The sequence below is a fragment of the Gasterosteus aculeatus genome, chromosome Y (assembly GCF_964276395.1).
Source record: "Gasterosteus aculeatus chromosome Y, fGasAcu3.hap1.1, whole genome shotgun sequence".
NCBI lineage: Eukaryota > Metazoa > Chordata > Actinopteri > Perciformes > Gasterosteidae > Gasterosteus > Gasterosteus aculeatus.
Window position 1 is genome coordinate 16,927,942 of NC_135709.1, and position 15,097 is coordinate 16,943,038.

The 15,097-nt window shown below is 43.1% G+C and overlaps 1 long non-coding RNA gene across 1 annotated transcript in view; it reads left to right on the top strand.

Annotated features, from left to right (window-relative positions):
- LOC144391075 (uncharacterized) overlaps positions 1-9,415 on the top strand; it is a 27,458-nt gene extending 18,043 nt beyond the window's left edge. The window contains exons 2-4 of the long non-coding RNA XR_013454941.1: positions 3,115-3,213; positions 6,687-6,782; positions 7,910-9,415. This is a non-coding gene — a long non-coding RNA (uncharacterized LOC144391075). The remainder of the gene's footprint in view (positions 1-3,114; positions 3,214-6,686; positions 6,783-7,909) is intronic.
- The last annotated feature ends 5,682 nt before the right edge of the window (positions 9,416-15,097 follow it).

A 15,097-nucleotide genomic window follows, 5' to 3' on the forward strand; every position in this document is an offset into this window, starting at 1 on the left:
GAAGTCTTAACAACCGAGTCTGACTGATAACGTCGGCAAATGGCTTGAATTCCCCCGTTGGAGTGACCTTTTGCAGCGGAACATGTAGAGGCTTCTTTTTCTTCTTTTCTTTCATTTCCCAATGGTGAAAAGTGTGGTGGAAATTTGTGGATTTATCCCATGTGAGAAATCAAAAGTATCTTGAGCTTGCTTTGTGATTAAGTATTTATTACTAACTAGAATATAGAAAAATGATAAAGAATACAGAAATCATCAGCACAAGTCGTGTCGTAAGCACAGACAGACGTCAAATGACTACAATTCAGCTGAAAAGAGACAGATGTTCCTTCCCCCAAAAGGAGCAGGAAGATCTGACCAAGTTGAAGAGGAGAATAAATCTATAGGGACATGTTTCGCAAAAAAGTTATACTTAATACTTTATATAACAGAGTGTGTTCATAATTAATGCTGGCATTTAATGGATAGTTTCATCAATCCAGGGGTTTTATTATGGAAAAAGAACTCAAGATGAAAGGCATTAATATGGTTAAATGTGAAGTGTAAACGGAGGAAGAAAATGAATTAATTATCCGTCATAAATGATATCTTTAAACACAGAACAAGGGCTTCTTTCATTGGAGTTTAACTACAAAATGATGGTATTATCTGAGAACATAAACTTCCCTAACTTATTCCTTTGGGTTTAGTGAAAATGAGAAAAAAAACTAAATAGGAGGACATTCTCTGCTCTTATAGAAGAAGGATTTTCAGTAACCGGAGCTGTTATTATTCTCCATTCTGTCCTCAGCTACATTTTATACTGTAAAGGTATCATCTTTACATATGTTAGCCACCACTGCAAGATGTTCTGCATATTATTATACATTATACAAGTGGAATAACAATATTCTTAAATTAAATTTAGAGTTAATTTGATTTTCTATCATAAAAGGATTATTTAGTGTTGGCCATGTTCATTGGACTTCATCCAAATAATTACATTTAATAGATTAGCGTTTTTAACTTTGGGTTATTTTCAATTATATACAGCATGCAGCTTTTTTAATTTCGTACCTCAGGGCTACTGGAAGGTAAAGGCAAGATGGAGATGGCTGCGAGACCCCCAAAGATATGAGACATGAGTGTAAAGGTCAGTATTCCTCTATAGCCGACTCACAGCGTAGCGGCAGGGTGACTAATGGCCCACAGCGCACTCAATTATTATCACCAGCACGCACGCACACACGCACGCACACACACACACACACACACATTGTGATTATTTCGGGTTGCGTCTTTAGGGATGCATGACTCCACACATGTGCAGCTACACCAACACTTCTATCTCCCATCTTAATTTCCCAAGACCCAAAGACTGTAGGTCTAAATGAGCACTCTAGGAAATAGGTTTGTCTCGCCTCCGTAAAACACCACGGCAGTGCGACGCAAACCTGCCTCCTGCCCCCCTGCAATCAATGTGAAAATTGGTCCCACTCATTTATTTGGTTACAGCCGTCACCACATCTAAATCTCCATCTCAAAGCTATTTCCTGTGATGTTTTATTGGAGACGGGGTTTCAGTAAGTTCAGTGACTTTCTTTTTCAACTCCAAGTGTTCTGTCATTTGATGTGGTGATTTAAGTTCTACTTTCTGTGCAATGTTACCTGTATCGCCTGGAGCCATATTAACGTATGTGGCCTATTTCGCCTTACGTTGGCTCGATGTGTGAAGGGCTTTGTGTAAGTCATCAAGTAAAGAAATGTATTTTTTATAAGTTGAGATTTGTTTTCCTGCTCTCGCCCCATTTTGAACGATTTAAGGATTGCTGTTCCGCAGAGCTCTCACTTCAAACGCAGAATGATTCATTTTTTCCCACACGCACAAGTTGTGTGCGACCTGAACCTCCGAAATGGATCATTTTTCGCCGAATAAATTGACGATCACTCCGTTTGTGTGGAAATGAGCAAGGTATTTAAAAAAAAAAAAAGAGTCTTAATTACAGATATTTCACAAATCAACTCAAATTATGAGGCGCCAGCCGGGCGGCTTCGTATCCGTGCTGCCAGACTTCAGACTTCCAGTCTGGTTCGGCTTGCAGGATCGGCCCGCGGGCCCCAGGGGAGCCTTCCATCCTGCTGCGTCTGCTCTTCTCCCACCTCACCCACATCCATCCTGCCTGGTCGGCCCGTCAGAGCCTGCGTCTCTTGATACCCTCCTTCCCCCCCGTCCCCCATCTCCTCCTCCGCTCCACTGGGCTTGTGAAGGTGAGCCAGTCCCCAGCGGCACTACTGTACAGATTGCAACGCTTCCACTTCAAATGGAGGCTTCTCCCTCGCGCATAACTGTGTAAAGAGCATCAGGGCTGATCCTTCCCGTCTTCTTCCTGCGACTTCTTCTGTTTTTGTTATTTTAGGGCTCCTGCGGCACATTCACTTACTTCTGGCTGTCTGTATCATTTGCTCTCAGTCTTGGGTCTTGGGTCGGCTGGCCTTGGCCGCGATGACTGGAGGGGGGCGCAGACTGCTCCGTGTGTCACGTGAGAGCAGAGCTGCCAAAAAGAAAGCCCCCCCCTCCCCCTCCTCCCCCCAGAGGTGCCGTTTTTTTGACAGCTGTCCTCCAACCGCTTGTCCTTATCTGTTCTTTCATGAGCGAGCTCTGCAAAGGGACAAAGACAGCCGCACGTTGAAGGCTCCAGTCGAGCTCCGGGTTGATTGATGCTCGGTCTAATGGATGCCTCTAATCACTTTTGAGAGATTGTGTCCTTCTGCTGTTGTGTAATGGATGTTGTTCTTTTATACCTTCGCGTATATCTGTGTGTGTGTGTCTCACATTTTATTCTGTCTCCAGAAAACCTCGCGCTCGTGACTCTCCCGTGGCCAAGGCTCGTGCAATATGTTCTGGGTGCCAATCAAAGAATACAGTTTTTTTCTTCTGCAGTAATAGATGCTCCTTTAGCTTCACGTGTGAGAAGAGAATGCCACACTCAGTTTCTCAAATAAATGTGTCTTTTTTTCCAGCCCTTTTTTAAATGACCACGGTCTGCACATTTGCTCTCGTGCTCACGAGTGCTTTGGGGGCGGCATTGAGTGTTATCAGTAGCTGAACTCATTGCCTCTCCCTTTATGTCTGTGCAGGTTTTCGGTGATTATTATCACTTCAGGCATCATGCCGTGGAGAAGAGGTCTTTGTCCGGCCACAGGGGGACACACATCCGACTGGAAAAAGAACCCAAGGTAAAGCTGCTGTCAGTTCTCTGTTTTGTCTTGAAATTGACTCCACTCCAGTAGATTTATTATTAGATGTTGACTACAGGAGAAAATTGGCATTCATCGCTGCAAAGTAACAAGAACATTTCCAGTCCCTGAATGTTGTTTCCATTTGGACATCTTGAATTTGCATGCAGACCAACCACCAATTTTATACCCGGCGCACTATTAAATCTGCGCTTCAGTAGATGCATCCCAGATGTAGTTGAGTCAGCATGGAGACGCCAACAGACCAGGGATTAAGAGATAAGCAGTCTTTCTCCTTGGGAAACATGTCTGGCAGTATCCATTGTCATTTATCCTGTTGGTAAAAAAATTTGGATAAAAACAAATCCACCTGAGCAGGCTGACTACAGGAAAAATAACCCTCGGAGGAACACTAGATGCGATCTTTCATTCCCCCGTACATACAAATGATTGTTAGATGGGAGAATTATAGATAACCGCATCGCTGTGTTGTGAAGGCAACAAGAGATAAGCTGAGGAAAAATAGAGTTTACTCCCAATACAGGCTCTCATTACTCGGGTCATGTGATGTAAGCAACGCAGAAGAGATCATGAAACTGAAGAAGTTAACCTTTTCATTTCAACACCTCAGCGAGGAAATGTTTTTGTCTGTTTGGACCTGAGTGGGCAGAAAGCCACAAAGGTCTCACTACCAAAAACGATACTCCGTGTGTGTGTGAATCCTCTGTGGCTGGAATAAATAACGTGGGCCATCTGTAGCGACACAGCGTCTGCCAAGTAGCTAACCAAGTAGGTCTGTCGGCTTCTCCACACAGCGAGCCAAGCCGGCCCGAGGAGACGACCACTGAAGCCCCGAAGACGCCGTTAGTGAGATACGGCGACATTCAGGGAGGCCGGCGGTGTTGGGCTGAACGAGTGGTTCAGAGGCGCCCGCTACAGCACAAAAATGGTTTTGTTGTTGGTAACAAACGAGAGCTGGAAGTGACCGAGGCAAAGACGTTTGTCGTTGTCACGGTTTCAAAAAAATGTACCGTTAGAGATTTTAGTGACAATGACAATGTTTCTGGATGAGGCACAAAGCGTGTTGAATGTGTGTGTGTGTGTGGGTCTGTGTGACCATCTGATTCTTGGAAAAAAGGGAGAAAGAAGGTTCTGCTTTACTTGGTTCAAAGCAAATACATTTAAGAACGTGGGGTAAAAGCGTAATGGTTGGATTTAGATTTGTCAACGCTATGAGCTTTGAGCTCGCTTTAGTGTTTCCTCTCTCATCCGGCTGCCGACTCTCACATTACCTCCTTTGTCTCTTTTCCACGGCATCGTGGTGCTAACGTGCCACTTATCACCGTCGCCTTTGAATAATTTTGCAAAATTACATTGGCAGCTGTGTCAGCTTTCATCATTATGCTTCCCTGGGTTGTTTTTTATCCTCTCTCTCTTTTCCCCTTTACCTTCTCTGTGAAGGATAAAATTGATTTGTTTTGGGACGGCTACTGTTGCTTTTGTACAAACCGCAGGGTAAGGCAGCTCCCTGCGTGCGGTGTCTCTCTCTCTCTCCTATTTGTAAATTTGACATTGTGCGTTTTGAGGCTGTGCTGTTAAAGGATAAGGGTGGAAATAATATATGTGTGTGTTGCTGTTAACAAATCCCATCAAAGGACCAAAACCAACAATGCTGGTGGATTTTTTTTTCTCTCTCAATCCGTAGATTGTCTGTCGTCTGAGCTCGGTGCCGCGTCCGCTACCAAAACGCTATGAGTCAGAGGAGGGTCATGGAAGAATAATGTATTTGTTGGGGACTATTTTCAGCAGCGGATTAAAGGCACTAGCAAGGGTTGAAGGCATTGTCCCATGTCAAGTTCTCACAAAAAACATAGAAAAGGACCTGAATACCTGAATAACAAGTTGGATTTTCACAATCCTCTGGGCAATGTGGAGGAAGATACCTGGTTTAGACACAAGTTGCTTGAGGACTCTTGACCTAGAAGCAGAATCGGTTTAAGCTTTGTCACCTTCAGCAACAACTCATCGCTGACAGTAATAATGTCCAACAGCATTTGCTGTAAGCGCTTCAGAGGAAGTATCTGTTCTAGCAGCTCACTTCAGCTTTCAAATATTATATTAATTCATTTACTAAATCTGATTGGCTTCTACTTTAGAATATGGTTTATAAAAAGCAATAACACAGGTACTTTTATTTGTGGTTCCTTAATGACTTCATGTATCATTCTTACATAAAATGTGTTACAAACTCCCTGCATTTATATGATTTTAGTGATCAGTTATCAATACACCTCCTCAAATGTGCCAAATACTGTATATGTTTGATTGCCTGGACAATAATGGACAAATTTGTCTATGGGTGTTGTCAGGATCTCCAATCCCCCCGAGTTGGTTGATGAGAAGAATCACAGCACGTTGATCAATTAAAGTCAAAAGTTAACATGTATTTAGAAGAGTAAAAGATTACATGAGCAACTATTATATTCTAACTATTGCTTGCAAGCAGGAGGTCCAACACACCAGCACGTATCACGGTGCTCTGTGGAAATGGCGTCTCCGAGCAGTAAAAACGCTGAGTTTTTATACACATGTGGAGGACATTCTCCGTGCCAGTTACGAGAAGCTACAAAGCAGGTTGAGATAAGAGCCCAGGTGAAGCTGAGGGTAACACACACACACACACAAGATCCTCCTCAGTGCAAATCATTATTAATTGACATAAAGTAAAAAATATGGATCCGGAACTTTCGTACCGAATAAGATATGAACCAAGGCCATGAACAGAAGTCCTTTGTTTTGCAGCGTCTATGAGATCGAGTCGACCGTCCTCCCTTCTCAGGACACAGCTGCAAAGCAACATTTTGTATCATGCTGCTCTTTGCACATCGGGGTCAAATACAGGACACTTGAGACACGGCTTTAGCACAAAACAATGTTATAATATATTTTACCACTACATGCATCTCACAGTGTCTTTCATCATTCTTGCCTCACAGAACAAAGTACCTGTCAAGATCTATAGATACAAGCATGGCAGGAACAAGATCTCTTAACTGGTAACATTCAATTATTTCCCATTGTTTGGCTGCCGGCGATAGCTTCTTTTTTAAAATAATGTACGTATAACCAGAGTGTGTGATGACATTTGCCATTCTCGGTACAAGCCTTTATTCTGACTCCCAGCCGGTCCTGTGCATGTCCCTGCAGCCTCCGGGACTTCAAAGGCCCCCTTTCCGACACAGTCAGTCAGCGTGGGGAGCCACTTCCCCTCAGAATGAAATGAATTAGATCTGCCTCACATCTCTGCCTCGCTTTCTAGATACTGCTTTTTGGAGCACAGCTGGGATTCATCTCCACGTCTACTGTCTGTGGGACAATGCAATATTTTGGGAAATTAGAAAAAAATGGTAATTTCACAATAGGATGCGAAGATGTATGTGTGAACTATGGATGATAGTGTGCGTGACTCGCAGGTCCAGTGGGCAGAGCAGCAAGTGGTGAAGAAGAGGAAGAAGAGGGACATCTATGAAGACCCAACAGATCCAGATTTCCCCGAGCAGTGGTACCTGGTGAGCGGCCTCTTGTCTTGATAGTCTACACGTAGTCTGTCGTTGTAGCAGAGTTGACGATGACATTTCTAAAATATCTCACTCAGTGTGTAATATACAGTAATACATATAGAGCAAACACATTAGTTGGTGCAGTCCGTAGAATGGTGAAAGTTTTTCCTTTTCTTTATTCCATTCAGAAAGCCCTTTTAGGATTTTGAAGCCAAGGAGAACATCCTCCTCTGCATTCAGATGTGTTAATAGCAGTATTTTTTTCATATTTCAGTCTCTGCTCTGCAATTATTTCTAATTAAACCTTGATGGCCTTCTTATTCACTCGCGTATGAACAGCTCTCAATAGTTTCAGCTCTGCAGAATAATCTTATTTGAGACATATTCATTATCCCAGCAAGTCCTTTATTTCCCTATGGTCAGTCAGCATGAATGGAATTTCTGTCTTTTCAAGCAAACATAGAGGCTTTCCGGGTTATAGCTGCACTGTATAAACAGTCAAAAGTACAATATAATGTATTCCAGGATGCCTGGTTCAATGGAAAATTAAACGTAAGGACAGATTGAACGGTGAACTGTGTGATCTGTGAGCCGCTGATAGCAAACGGTTCTGGCTCTGTCTGTTTGGTTATTCACACCTTTTCTCTGATACCCTTAAATTAGCCATAATCTCCCATTTTTACCTCTGCCGCTGTCAGGGATTAATGACAGTGACTACGCCAGACAGATCACCGCTGAATAGAAGTTGTGAAACCAATTCTGCCATTCAGCACAAGACGTCTTATCATCTCAGTACTCACACCTTTAATTCTCATGTATTTAGTATTAAACACGGATGTGAGTCGAAAGCCAAACAGTAGTTTTGGTTTAAGCCATACGTTCTCACACTGACTGTTTATTTGGCATTTATTTATTGTACTCAGGGGCTTTCATCTTGGCTAATTCTGGGGCTTTTGTTTGTTGCAAACATGTACTTAAAATATGTATTGAACGGCATCTCTGCCAGTTCCAAGCCTACATCCAGGAACTCCAGCAGCCCATGTCGGGGGCAATGCATCTGTTATGACTGGGGTCATATGTGTATAGTGTTGTTTCCTTTTGTGTCTTTCTGGTTTCCCTTTCCTTCATTCAAACAGGGATGTGCCACAACCATGCGCGGATTGGTGGACGGTCTCCCACCCGTCCTGTGATTGGCTGCAGTACCTGCATATAAGGGAAGCCAAGATGGCGTCCGAGGCAGAGCAGGTCAGAGTGGGGAGAACAGCAGCAGCACACAACCATCGTCCTCCTCCTCCTCCTCCTCCTCCTCCTCCTCTCCCAACCAGCCACCTGTGTTATATTGTGAAGCCTAATAATAAGTATGCCGTTTTTCTTTTGAGTTGGTTTTCTCCTGTTTTAAAGTAGATAGGTAGGTAAGACTGGTGTCATTATTTTTCTCCTTTGTTTTGGTAGGTCAGCATCTTATTTTTAGCTAGGATCGTTTTTTGGTTTTGTCCCGACGAGCTATAGTAGTTTGAGTGAAGAAGACAACTTCCTTAAGAGTAGGGCTTACAGCTACAAGGGCGAGTCGTATTATGCCTATTTATTAAGTCGTGCGTTTTATGTTTTCGCCAGCAGTGGAACTACTTTATAGTCACTGTGTATCTCACTGTGTATCTCACTGTGTATCTCACTGTGTATCTCATCGTTATTAGCGAGTAAGTTCTAATATTGATCATATTCCTTAAGGTTTTGGAGATGACTCGTATTTGTTCGGTACACACAGTATGGCTTATCTTCCCCCCAATATCTAACGCAGATGATGGTTACATTCGTGACACTCATTCTAACACTTTATTGAGTTTAAGGAACCTTTTGATTCCCAGGTTTGATTCCTTTTGATTAAGTTCTTACCCGGGACCTACGTATATGTTTGACCTGTAACCCCTCCGTCGAGTGAGCTCGTCCTTACATACCGATTAGGTCCCTAATGCCCTTGGGGGATGACTGGTAACTCTATGTATCAAGATAAGGACACTCACTCGAAGCGGTGTTCTTGTCATACATTATATTACATTACATTACATTACATTACAGGTCATTTAGCAGACGACTTACATTACACTTTAAACCCATGGCTTTTTCACATTTTTGCCCGGGGAGCAATTAGGGGTTAGGTGTCTTGCTCAGGGACACTTCGACATGGAACATGGGGCAGCCTGGAATCGAACCAACAACCTTGTGCTTCCCAGCACATCTTCTCTAACCCCTGCGCCACCATCATTCAGCCCCTGGGAGGAGGCCCCTCAGTGGAAAAGAATCTCCCGGAAACAAATGGTCTTTTGTTCCCCAAAAAGGAGAATTTTTATATACATAAAAAAGCGAAAAGGTTTACAAAAATTGAATAGAAAAACAATAAAAGCAGTTATATCGTTCAAACCCTAAAGGTTAAAAGAGCTTGACTCTCCGGCTTCGTGTGTGAGCAAGAAACAAGAAGTAGGCGCGTTTTTCTCTCTACTTTCTTTTCTGTTAAAACATCTTGGCTTATATACTTGGTTTATTATATTGGGGATGGGCAACGGCGAAGCCGTGCTTTTTTTCTACCCCAACATACCTGGTTTACTCAACCTAGCTTTTGTTCAATAAATATATCCCCTATATAACGCATAGTGTTTGTGGCTACTTGGGAGACGGGGAAGATTGGGGCCTATCCATGTTGCACCTTAGCCACCCCTAGACTGGGGCGTAACACATCAAAATTGGATTTGAAGTGTCGATGAATCACCTCTGATTTTCCCTTTTCTTATGTCGTGGTGCTTGTGTTTGTATTGAGCACATTTGATTTTGACTTTGAGTCTTTTCTGCGGGGCAAAGGCCTTTGCCGGATGATTTGAGGTGTTCTCACAGGCACAGACCCTTTCTGTTCTCCCTGGTGTGTCACTCACCACAGACTGACTCGCGTCTCTTTTCAGTCGACGCCATTTTAAGGCATCAAATTATTTGTATGTATTTTGGCAGTTTGAAAGTTGGATGCAATAATCACTAATATTAGTTCATATGTTCATGCAGTAGGATAATATATAGGCAGAGATGACCTATTTCTACAGCGGTACACTTCTCTGCAGTGTCATTAACAAAATATACAAATTATTTTAAAAAGTAATTACTCCTTAAAGCTAATCCTTAAAACCTTCATGAGGGAAATCTTGATTCGGCTTTGAATAAAGATCTTATATCTTACTTAACCGAGCATAACTGTGACAGCGTCAGGCTCTAGAGCAGCCATTCCCAAAGTGTGGGCCGCGAAGGTAATGCACGCGGGCCGCGAGAGGTCATTTACAATAAATAAATAAAAAGTTTTTAATTTTCAATTTTGAAACGTTTGAAATTAATATACAAATATTTATGATGCGGCACATTAGTTATGTGAAACATTAATTGATGAAGCACAAACGAACAGATTGGTTAATGGGTTGATCCATACTGGTTGTACACGGCGCTCAAGGCGCTCTGCCAAACATGCCAAAGCTCGTCTACGACGGCAAGATGCTGAGCGGCGCTCAAGCGCGTGACATATGGAGCTTGTTTCAGGGCGCGTGGGAGAAACAAAGCTGTCGTTCTCGCCGAACATTTAATGAGATTAAAGAGCGAGAGACGGTGCCCTTTTCTCTACAGTAGCTGAACCATCTTAACGGGGAAAATAAGTTATTCTAAAAGCAGCCGAAGATTTAAGGCGTGGATGGCGAGGGAGGCGGCGGGAGCGAACGCACCTCGCAGCATCGATCGGACCCTGAAAGCACCGTCTCCACCTCTGCACACCCACCCGCCCCGACGCTAAACGTTTGACTGCTACGGCGGCAAATCACCAGCCGGTCTGCGAGCTGGACGCATTGGTCTTAATGTGCCGGTAATGATGGTAAATGATGGTTGTAGCCGGTTGTCATCTACGGTGCACTACGGTTACATAAAGGTGTCGTTTGTGTTTTGACAACGTTTTGTCTCATAATTTCGACTTTCTATCCCCTTTCTTCAGTGCGGAAATGGGCTTTTGTTGTGTGAACGCATCACTCCAGCCAATCCACAGACGGGGTTTGTAACCAATCAGATGTAGAGACCATGGTGACTGGCTCCGCCCCCTTACTGTCAAAAAGAAAAACAGCGAGCGCGTAGAAAACTCCTTCGATCGCGAGGAGAGACAAACCTTGCGAGCAACGAAGTTCACGGCGAGCAAATAACTCGCTCGAGACGGATTTTTGCCGGCGGATGTCATTTAATCATCCCTAGTTTATGTTTTGATCAGAGTTGTGATTGAAGGTTTGGGTGGGCCGCAAAAGATTTTCAGATTTCAAAGTGGGCCGCGGCATTCTTGAGTTTGGAAACCGCTGCTCTAGAGGTTAAATGTCTATGTGCTTAACTGTAAAAACAACATTTTAAACGTGCAGTGTCGAGACATTTTTCTAGGCTTGAGTCGAAAGCGACGCAGCCTCCCGCAGCGCACCAGGCTGCGATTGGTCCGCTAACTGCGTCCTTTACAGAGTCTCACATTTCCGCTTTCATAGCCCGATACCGCCATTATTAACACGAAGAATGTTTACGAGAGAACGGAGCAGATTGAAGAACTTTTGTCGGAAGAAATGCGTAAATATGACCGCTTATACAAGCCGTCATTGGCGGGTTGTATAAGCGGGTTGGATTCACGGAGGGAGATCGCCGCAGATGCCGGTTTGCCGGTCGAGAGGAACAAAGTTGTGGAGGAAAATACGGGACAAATGATGAAAAAAGCAGCAGTGGCGATGCACGGGGCAATAACGTCTATGATAAATAAATAAACAAATAAATAAATAGACGTGACTCTCTAGGTCGTCTTCAACAAAACACGTCACCATGCTTGTTGTTCTGGCGGTGAATTGCTCTGCAACACACGCAGAACCATGAAGTGAAACGAGTGCGACGACGCAGAAACATGAATTGAAACGACGCAGAAACATGCGCCGACCTTAAATCTCACTTTTTTAAATTGTCGCCTCAGCAAATCTTCCTATTAATTACGCTGCGTACCGCCACCCAGAGGCAGAGGGGAGTATTGAGCCTTCATACCACTAACAGCGCGACGACACACACACAAACACACAAGTTGGCTCTTTTTTCACCAATGAAGTGACAGTATGTAAAAAATGTTTTTTTTTACGGCACACCTGACAGCCTAACACTGGTTGAAAAACACTGGTTTAAGGAGTAGAAGGCATCTTTCAAATAGTGCATAGATGAACAAATGACCTCTGAATTCAGTGAGTCGAGAGTGCGAGCAAATAACTTTATGAGTCTTCATTTCTCCTTTTTCCATTCACGCTGTTTGCGCGTGAACGGATATTGGAATTGGAAAACAAGATAATGATATTTTCTCCATTTACCTCTGCACACTGTAAATAAATGCTTTCCACTGTTTACACTCAGTTTATCAATTATTGTTTACAAAGCTGCCAGCCGTCGTCTTGTTTATTCTGCCTTTTTGTTTTACAGACAGCCAGGTGGTTTTTGAAGTAAAAAAAAAAACAGGAATATAATTAAATCACAATAACTCCCGTTTAAATGCAATGCACGGTGAAATTATCCCGTTTTATAGCAATTTTAAAAATAATTACTTTTAGTCTTAAAAAAATAAGCAATGTTTTAATTTATTGTTACCACAACTAATGATGTAATTACTTGCTTGAATGCGTAAATGCTTACGGCTGACATTAGGATTAGACCAACATTGAGGCTTACTGCACATTAATAGACCGCTGACCGTTGAGAATATTGACAGCGTGCGGCCTGTGGTCACGTCACACCGCGTGCAGGAAAACGTGTGCATTCCCCAGTAAGTGGTGGAGCATTGACTTGGCGCCTAATCCTAAGGAGGAAAGATAAAAGCATTACTTCACTCGGTCCCTTTGCTCCATCCGATAAGATAAGGGAGGTCACGTTGGTTTTGTGAATAGTGTCTCTAGCCCAGCGGGCTTTCATCGATGCTTTGTTGGATCTTTTCTCCACGGCTCGTCTTCGAGACGAAGAATCGTCTTTTGCCATCCTCTGACTCTCACTCTGATATTTACCAACTTCGCTTCTTTCTCCCGGATGAGGCTGCATTGTCGTTAAGCTTTTGTTGTTTTCACATGTCCCTCGAATGAGCTCTTTAGACAACAGGCGCGCGTGACCCCGAGGGTCGCAGCCTATGACACTTTTTTTCCAATTGCTTTTTAATGGATATAGAATGGAGGCATGCAGCAAAGCGTCTCGGAAGTTTCATTTTATGGACACTTGACAAATGGAATTGTGGCTTCACCTCAAACCCTTTGTCTGCTCTGCAACGTCCGAGCCTCCCTGGATGTATTAAGCTGCCTGGCTGGTTTAGCTGCATTTATTCCAGGCCAATAACTCCTTCGCACACAAACACGGCTCCATTTGGATGCGTAAAGCCCCTCCGTAGACGTCTGCCCATCCTGTGTCCGCAGCTCCCCGGTCCGAGGACATGCGCCACCGGGTCGGAAGACACATTTTTACGATGCCGTTTGATGAAACATAACTTAATGTGCGAGTATTTGCAGCTAAAGGAGTACCACACTATCGATGTATTATTATCATGGATTTTTATTTGAATATTATACATGACTCACACTATTGTTTGCACGATTTGTTCAATTATTTCTTTTAAAGGGAAGAGCTTTGAGCCAGGCATTTGTTTGTTTTTTGAACGTGAGTCAATGAAATTTGAGATTTGATTTGCAATTCCACTGCAGGTGGCTGCTCATTGCAGGCGTGCAGTAGTTTGGACCGAGCAGTCTGGCTGTCTGTTTGTGTGAGTTATGTGAGACAGAGCGAATAATCCCACACTCCTTTGATAGTGAAAGAATGTGGTACATTTGCAGTTTATTTTCCTCTCTGTTTGCTCCGTGTGGTGGAAATTTGTGGATTTAGCCCATGTGAGAAATCAAAAGTATCTTGAGCTTGCTTTGTGATTAAGTATTTATTACTAACTAGAATATAGAAAAATTATAAAGAATACAGAGATCATCAGCACAAGTCGTAAGCACAGACAGAAGTCAAATGACTACAATTCAGCTGGAAAGGGACAGAAAGTTCCTTCTCCCAAAAGGAGCAGGAAGATCTGACAAAGTTTCTATGGGGGACGAGGAGCTTTTATACATCTCTGAAGATTCGAGGAATGGTAACCAGATGTTCTTTTGGGAACCTCCACGACCCTCTTAGTGGGACCAAATCAATCATTTTGACTAAGAGAGGAAAACAGAGGAGAAAGGTAAATAGAAGAACATGATATGATCTGTCCAAGTCACATATGGATTTCATCGTGGACTAGGTCAGGTCACGAGTTTCCCAAGAAAGGTCACATACGAGTTCTTGAGACTCTCACAACATGCACCTCAACAAATTCTCCCCCGACATCCCTCTCTTTTTGTCATTCTTTGACAACTAAGAAATCAGGAAAACGTTAAACGATCAATTCAAAATCAAGAATGAAAAATGAAACATAAAAAATCGTAGAACATACATCATTAACTCAAAGTACATGAGAACATTTACTTAAACCACCAACACATAAAATATCGTCCAGTTAAGCACAATATTCACATTCGTCGTCCCTGTCAAGGCTATCCGGATATGGTGGAGTCCATTTCTGAACCGGATGCTGCGTAGTAATACTCGTCTGTCAAACTGATACATAAGTACTAACAACCTTCCTTACAAAGAGCTTTAAAACAGTTACTATTGGGGTTATAACAATTACAGACAAAATGATGCCCCCTAGTTCCCATGGCAGTTCCTAGAAGAGAGAAGTTCCCCATGATCCAACCCGTGCCTGTATTTCCCCAAAAGGATTCCAGCTGTGGTCTTCGAGCAATTCCTTAATGCCTTGTTCTGTGTCTGCCACCACATCATAAACTGCGATGTTGCATCAGAGATGTAAGTGCAGCATTCAGTGTTAATTACCTTGCATACCCCGCCTTGCGAGGGCAAAACGAGGTCCAGAGCCATTCTATTTTGTAATACGATGTGTTTGATGTCATTTCTTCCTTCTGCATTTCGGAAAGTGCTTTTGAAGTCTTATTCATGTGTCTTTCCAGTACTGTTGAGAGTGCCCTTATTTCCTCCTGGCTCCTGTAGGTGCCATACGATGGTATTAGTATGCTAAAAATCCTTGAACCTAGTGAAATGGCACGTTTATGACGTACGTGGAATGGAGCAAGTTCCTCGGAGTCAGCCTGTCTAATTAGGGGTACAAGGTATGCTGAATAGCATTTCCCAGTTACTGACTTTTTATGAAGGTTCCCTACGACCGGAACACA